Genomic DNA, 7249 nt, shown 5'->3' with positions numbered 1-7249 from the left:
CTGAATAGTCGTCGGGGCAAATACACTGACGAAATCCAGGGAGGCTTCTACATGTCGCCGGAGGGACACAACCCCCATTTTTAATTTTGCACTTATCTTCATCTGCACAAGATGGATGTTAAAATATGAACAAGTGCAATTTGTGCAATAATGATAAGTTTATATTCTCTTGAACAAGATCAAAACTGCAGGCTATCAAGAATAATGTTTATTTTTTATTTTACACCCATTGAAATAATTTGCCTGTAGTGTAAACTTATACTGCACTGCGAATCACAGATCCAACACAACAGACTAGAAGCATCAAAAGAAATTGTAGGCTAGTCATCGAGTCAATGCTTCCATTAAGTTACATAATATGTTGCGACGCACAGTCGAGTGCTCTAAAGCGGTGTCGATCTGATGTCTCTTCGAGCGTTATACAGACGATCTCACACACTCGGCCACGCTGTAAACGAAGATATAAAGAGTAAAGACAACAATATCTTACCTTTAGGACAACGGCCCAAGGAAGTACTCCGTATTAAAGAAAGAACATTGTCTAAGTGGCTGAGTCGAAAAACATTGCCCTCTGGAGGAGAAGATGCAAGCGACCGCAGCCGAAGTAGCCTCGTATTTAGACCAACTGCTACCACTGCGACGCGAACACCTTTTCGCTTCAATATCTAAACAGATGTTCCATAGTTGAGTTTGTTCGATTAGTTGGACATCGAAGAAGTCAGTAAGTTAGTAACTTTACACCGTTTAATCTATTCGTCGTATCCAGATTTTTGCCCGGTGGTTAAAGATTTAGATTAAGTGGACGAGAAGGCAAGGAAGCCAATCTTCGTGTCCACCTTCACGCATGCCTTTCAGCATCTTGCCAAAGACACAGTTACATGCTCTGGAGCGGTGTCGAACCTACGCCCTTTTGAATGTCGAGCCACGGTTCTCGCTACTCGGCTTTGTAGCCGACTTTAATCTATTAGATCCTTGATAGAGGAGAGTGATGTTTTTAAACTAACACCATAACCAGGGAGTCGAACATAGCCTAGTATCATATGACTTACTCTGGCTCTTTGAAGTGGTCTGTCCAGAGACCTTCCATCTGTAAAAATAAGAGCCAAGTTCGGTACATTTGGCCGATTACCATTGGATCTTTGGTAGGTTACAATTTCAGTGTGTCTTAACGCTCTTGCTAGCCGCTTTCCTTTTCCATAGTATGTCACTCTGTCAACCCAGCTCATTACTTCAGGGCGTACTTTGGAATCCAGGAACGTCCACAAGGGAAATATGTACTTTGTGAAACGAATTGCTGAAATCTATGAAATAGAATCGTCTTATTTTGTGGTATACAGTAGGCTATATGTCACAATCAATGTGCAAGGCCTCGCGACTGGCTGCTTTGTATCTTGACCGAACGTGCTGTTTTTATTGTGGAATTCTTGAGCGATGTGTTATTATCGGTTACTGTCGTGTAGTGACCTCTGATTGCGAAATCTTTTTTATGTTCCGTATTTTCAAAATATTTTGTGGACGTGCAAGTCGGTAATGTTCTTTGCTTGACTTGCCAGGTGTTGGGTGTTGTGACATCTTAAAGATGCTTTCCGGTAGTAAAATTTGACAGAACAATGAGTTTTTACGATGTAGCGTTATTGTACCTTCTTAACAGTTCTGCTGCTGGAAACGAGTTAGCTCGTGCAATTGTGATATAATTTAACGTCACATGACGTCACAATGCCGCAAAAATCATAATGTGTTGCCAGTCTGGGGGCCTGACAGGTTGCTTCAATTTTCAACCAAAAAAAACGATTTTTAACCCATTTCCCCGCCAAATTCTTAGAATTAAATAAAAGTCAAAACACCAATCAGTGTGAACAAAGCTTGAAATTCAGCAATAACTTCGAGGTCTAGAGATTCTTAGACTGGGATTATGTTGCCAGGCAACTAGTATATTGATCAATGCACATAGGTCATGTAAAAGAGCTTAGTTTTTATGCAGCAAGGTAATTGAAATATTCTATTATTTTTTAAGGTTTAGACTAATATACCTATTCATTTAGAGTCACTAGACTAGACTGCTTACTGGTACTAGCTAGAAGTCCTGTACGGTAGGCTATCTAACCCTAGTCGCTAAAAAAATCCAAGCAAGCATTTTCTTATGAATATAGGCCATGACTTATTGACTATGCTATGATGTCAACAAAACTTATGAATGTAATGTAAAGGCAAACCAAGCGTGGTAGCCTATAGGTTTCATCGAAAGGAAATATGTTTGCAATCGCCTAGTTGGTTAAGTTAAACTTCGGTACCGTGCAGTAGCCTAGCTATCGGCCAGCAAAAATTGTCATTTTTACATCGTTTCAACGTCGCCAGACGTTGAAATCGTGTAAAAAAGGAGCTTTTGCTGACCAGGTATAGGTTGCAACTGAGAAATATTTACAAAAGCCATTCGATTTGTTCAAAAAACCGAATTAGCCTAACAGTTCGTATTTACATTGATTCAATGTTTGAATACGTTGAATCACTCGGCCTATTATTTTTCTTTACATTGATTTCACGTCTGAACAGGTTGATTCAATGCAAAAAAAACTGTTTTGCTGACTGGCGCGCTTGTAAATGCAATGGTCATTTCGACGATCAATTGCAACACCGATTTGTTCCAAAGTTTCAAAGTGCGTTTCAACAGTTTGGCAACCCATTTTTTCATTACCATGGCAACAAGAGAAAAAGGAGAACTCCTCTCACTTTTTCAAAACGCTGGCAGCTAAAGTGTTAAACCTACTATAAATAGTGGCGTAATTTGCAAATGATTATTATGAGAGATTATTATTATTGTGGTAGTGGTAGTTGGTAATAGACGCAAAAATTATTGTTGATCGAGAGTTGAAGTTATTGAATACGAGTAAATCAAAGTTGATGCTAATATAATTTCTGATTGAAATTAGAATTGTATGAGAAGCTGTGAGTGGATTACGTTAAAATCGATTAATAGTTGTAAGCGTTGGAATCTATTGCTGTTCACTGCAACTGTTACTTTGATCAGTTGCTGGAACTGCTGAACCATTCGTTAAAGTCCTTCAAGAATTTTCAATATCATTTCACTAGTAAAACTATCCGACCATTTAATTGACTGCTTTTCGGTGATATCCCATTAAACTACGTCATTAATCCTTTCCAAGTCTCTTTCCTGGTAAGAGATAGAAAGAAATCGTGACAGCATACTGTAATGTAATTGGTACATTATCAAAAGATACTGCACTTCAGAGAAAAATATATATTATGCTGTTAATGAAGACGGAAAATAAGACTTAGGCTACTCAGAGCAAAGTTTGTTTAACTAAAAGTCTAATTTAGAAATAAAAACATTTGACAAATTGCCTGACACTTTTTGTGTTGATCGTTGAAGGAAGGTCCTCGTGGTATTTTTTCAACCCGACTCAAGTTAGATTAAGGTGTCAGAGATGTAGCCTAATAAGTAGCCTACAGTAGGTTGCTCTACAGATGACTAGGATATTCGCAAGGTAAGCCAACTTATACTTTCAACGTTCTTGTTTGTAGCCTATTGAATTGTAGGCTATGTGTTTGGACACTACTAATTCAAACTTTCAAAGTTGATAGATCAAAGTACCGCAAAACATTATAAAATTTAGAGAAAATGTTTTCGTCTCGATGCGTTATAGCCTACCTGGTGGGTGTTCGTTTTCAACTACTCAAAGCTACAAACACGGGAAGTGAATGCAGACACATGAACCTATGTGCTGGCAACATTTAAATGCCAAGGCAAAGTAAAATACAAGTGTAAAACAAGGCATTCAAGTAAACAAATCCATCGTCGTGAACTTGATATGTCCCACTTACCGTCTATGTAGGCTACATCAGTAGAGTACGCTCAGACATATTATTGGATACATTCATGGAGGTTATAAAAAGATTTATTTCATATTCATAAAATGCAATCGATTCTTACCCTGGTTCCATGTAAATTAACATTCAACTTTGATATCAATTCTTTTACAAAATTTTTTGCTTGTGCAAACTGTTGGTAGCCAATGGTGGGACTTGAATCCAAAATAATGGCTAGATCAATGAGCTCACACTCTGAAAAAAATATCTAATCATAGAATATTATATATTATTATTATTATTTTATATTGTATTATTATATATATATATATATTATTATCAAATATAGTTATTACTATCTATAGTAATAACTATATTTGATTTAATTCGCTCTGCTTTGCCTTTTTGCTTGGCATTGAGCACTTTTTGTAGTATTAATAGTTTTCATTGTTTTTATATATTATTATTGTATATTATCTTAATATATAATATGCAGTAATAATGTATATACAATAAATATGTATACAATGTACAATAATAATGCAAATATATGTATAAATAAATTATATTTATATATGTTATTTGTTAGCTCTATGTTATTCTTGCCAGCACACAAAATGAATTGTACTGGCTAGTTTATTGACAAAGTAACTTTAAAAATCTTCAGTTATTTTAGTGCATGCTTCTTCATAAACGTTTAGGTTGATTAAGGCTGGGTTGATGATAAACAATGGCCTGGCAAGAAAGTGCGTATGTAATTGATTTTTATTTTAAGCTTGACAAAAATAATTCGTGGAAGATCGAGTCAAGGAAACCATATCACACAAACAACTCCTGAAGCTGCATAAATGATTCACGGAGTTTTTATAGAATTGCAGTACGGTACTCTATTTAGCCAAGGACTGTTTATTTTGCCCTAATCAGATTATGCTGAAAATGAACGTAAACAAAGTGATGCAACTCGATCGATATGTTGCTTTTACCAAGTCATTGAAAGCTTGCCGTGAACACTAATATGTCGTTCCTTTCAATGTTTATAGACCACGTTTCTTTCTTATCAACTATTATAAACAGATTTTTTAATATGTTAAAACTCCACTATTGCGTCTAAACTCTTTCAATCTTGCATTCCTTTTAACAATCGATAAAATATGGTTTGAAAATTGTTTGTTCAGAGTAGATTTTCTCAAAGTGAAATATGCTGCTTGTCGCAAACGTTTTGTATTAAATCAAGCTTAACTTATTTTCGAAATAAAATTTGTGTTTCACGTTAAAATCCTTAACACGTCATACATTTAATTCAATAATCCCTCTCCTACCAAATACTAGTCTTATGCATGCACTTTCTTTTTTTTTTCTTTTTTTTTTCTGATATGCGCATTGCTTCGAGGGTTTTGCTTGCTGTTTTATGAGCTATGACTAAATTCCCTTTCTAGTAGGATCGCTTCATTCGTTTCTATCGTCCAATCAGTTTCAGAAGTTCATATTATAGATTTTAGTCCCTAAAGCTTAAGTCTTTTTAATTGTTTTTTTTTATTGCATTTTGGTTTGGTTTTGGTTGGTTTTGAACTAACAATGCATGAAGAGAAACAAAAGCCACCCTCATACGGTTGGTTTTGGATTTTTATCCTGGGACTGACAAAGTCTTGATTGGTTATTCCTGGAAGTTTTGCTTACTTGTAGATGCTTGTGACACAGGGCCGGTTACCGAGATTAACAGAGTGAAGTTTCCGATTGTTGAAGTGTTGTTATCAGGGAATTATTCCATCTACTGTATTAGATGCCGCTGCATGGAGAGCAGTCCTCAAAATGCGTTGCTCAAGCGCACACCTCTAGAGTCGAACCAGGGCCGCTTGATACTGAAGCTTCGGCGTTACTTAGGAAACCAACTTTTCTTATACAAAACTTTATTTTCGAAGTAATCACGTACAAAGTTGCTTAATTAGGCTAGAATATCAACAAACTTAAAACAGAAAGAAAAAATAACCTAAGGAAGAATTATTATCAACTTGGGCCAGACTACAGACCTGGAAAGAAATGGAATTGATGTTCATGTTTGAATGGAACGCTTTGAGATAAAATGACATTGATATAAGGTAGAATAAATATGAAGACTGTGTACCATCTTCTGTTTAATGTCATGTCTTCATGCTTTGTTAAATTAGATAAAAGTTTTTAGAACAAACAACAACAGCAACTCAGTCAGTATGTGTCTGTCCAGCTGATATCTATATCGGCATTTCCTGAAGGTACAAGTGCTGGAAACATGCAATAAATAATATAACTATTTATATATCTCAAAATGTCGCACAGAAACAGGCAATATTTTTTCTTCGAAATACCGTTCATTTTGCTGTAGCCTACAAAGCTTTCTTTTTTCTGTTCATGTCTTTTTCTCCCATTCTCTGATGGTAGGCTATATTCCAATCGTTCCTAATCTGAAGTCCATAGACCTTTTGGGTTCCGTGGAAAATTTTAAGATTTGTGAATGTATTGATGAAGAAACATTATGATTAATTTTGGTTAAATTATAGGCTATTCGGTGACACTCTGAGTGGCTTTAGTGATCCCCAGGCTTGACAGTCCTTTGACAGAGTTCCTTGACTAAAAAAGTTAGTAAACATTAATCCAGATTGAGACACATGAGTAAACCAAAATAGCTTGGTGGCAAAATGGCGCATTTTTACTCGCTAGAAGTCACGTAGCTACTAAACGGGTGGCTATATACTCCATCATAACTAACACCGTTGTTATCACGTGTAGGCCTACAGGATAACTAAGCAATAATTAATACAATAATTTATCTGTCGTAGGATGAGGATCGTCCATTTAAAACTTTTCTTAAGCAGCAGTGTATAACTTCATCTTTTAAAGCACATGCTATATTTTAACTGCAAAATATCAATAAAAAGAGGTTTTACACTTGGTTTTCCACGGGAAAGTTTGATATGCTGAGTCATTCGCTACATCCAGGGCTACATCTTACCACAAAGTTTTCTTTCCACAAACTACTACTGTTGTACACACGTCACGTCTATACTTTGCCGTCTTACTTTTTCATTGGATTATATCTAGCAGCAAAGCTTGTTTTGCATTGTCTGTAGACCTATTGCCTACAAAACTACGATGTATGTTTCGGTGCCTTCATGATGTAGTTTCCATATCAAAAAAGCGATTGTTATATCTCCTGATGTGTACATTGAAAATGAATGTGAAGCTATTCCGAAATAAACTTGATTGATTGATTGTAGCTTTACAGTGTAACCCATTTTCTCTACCTTTTGACACATTTCGCTGTAACTGACAAACAATTTACTCATATCTGGACATAACCTAATGAACCGCTGTCCTACTTGAAGGTATTAAGAACTATGCTCAGGTTTGACTAGAAATAATTAACCGATATTCTTTTTGTCAACGAAGA

General features: G+C 35.9%; 1 long non-coding RNA gene across 1 annotated transcript; it reads right to left on the bottom strand.

The window, feature by feature from the left end:
• Positions 1 to 13: 13 nt before the first annotated feature.
• On the bottom strand, positions 14 to 1187 carry LOC145774181 (uncharacterized). The gene is made up of 3 exons (XR_014290009.1): positions 1050 to 1187; positions 491 to 665; positions 14 to 102 (listed from the first exon to the last, which is right to left on the bottom strand). It is a non-coding gene; the product is annotated as an uncharacterized LOC145774181 (long non-coding RNA).
• Between the last annotated feature and the right edge of the window lie 6062 nt (positions 1188 to 7249).

The sequence above is a fragment of the Aplidium turbinatum genome, chromosome 7 (genome assembly GCF_918807975.1).
Source record: "Aplidium turbinatum chromosome 7, kaAplTurb1.1, whole genome shotgun sequence".
NCBI lineage: Eukaryota > Metazoa > Chordata > Ascidiacea > Aplousobranchia > Polyclinidae > Aplidium > Aplidium turbinatum.
This window is presented reverse-complemented; position numbering and strand designations above follow the sequence as displayed.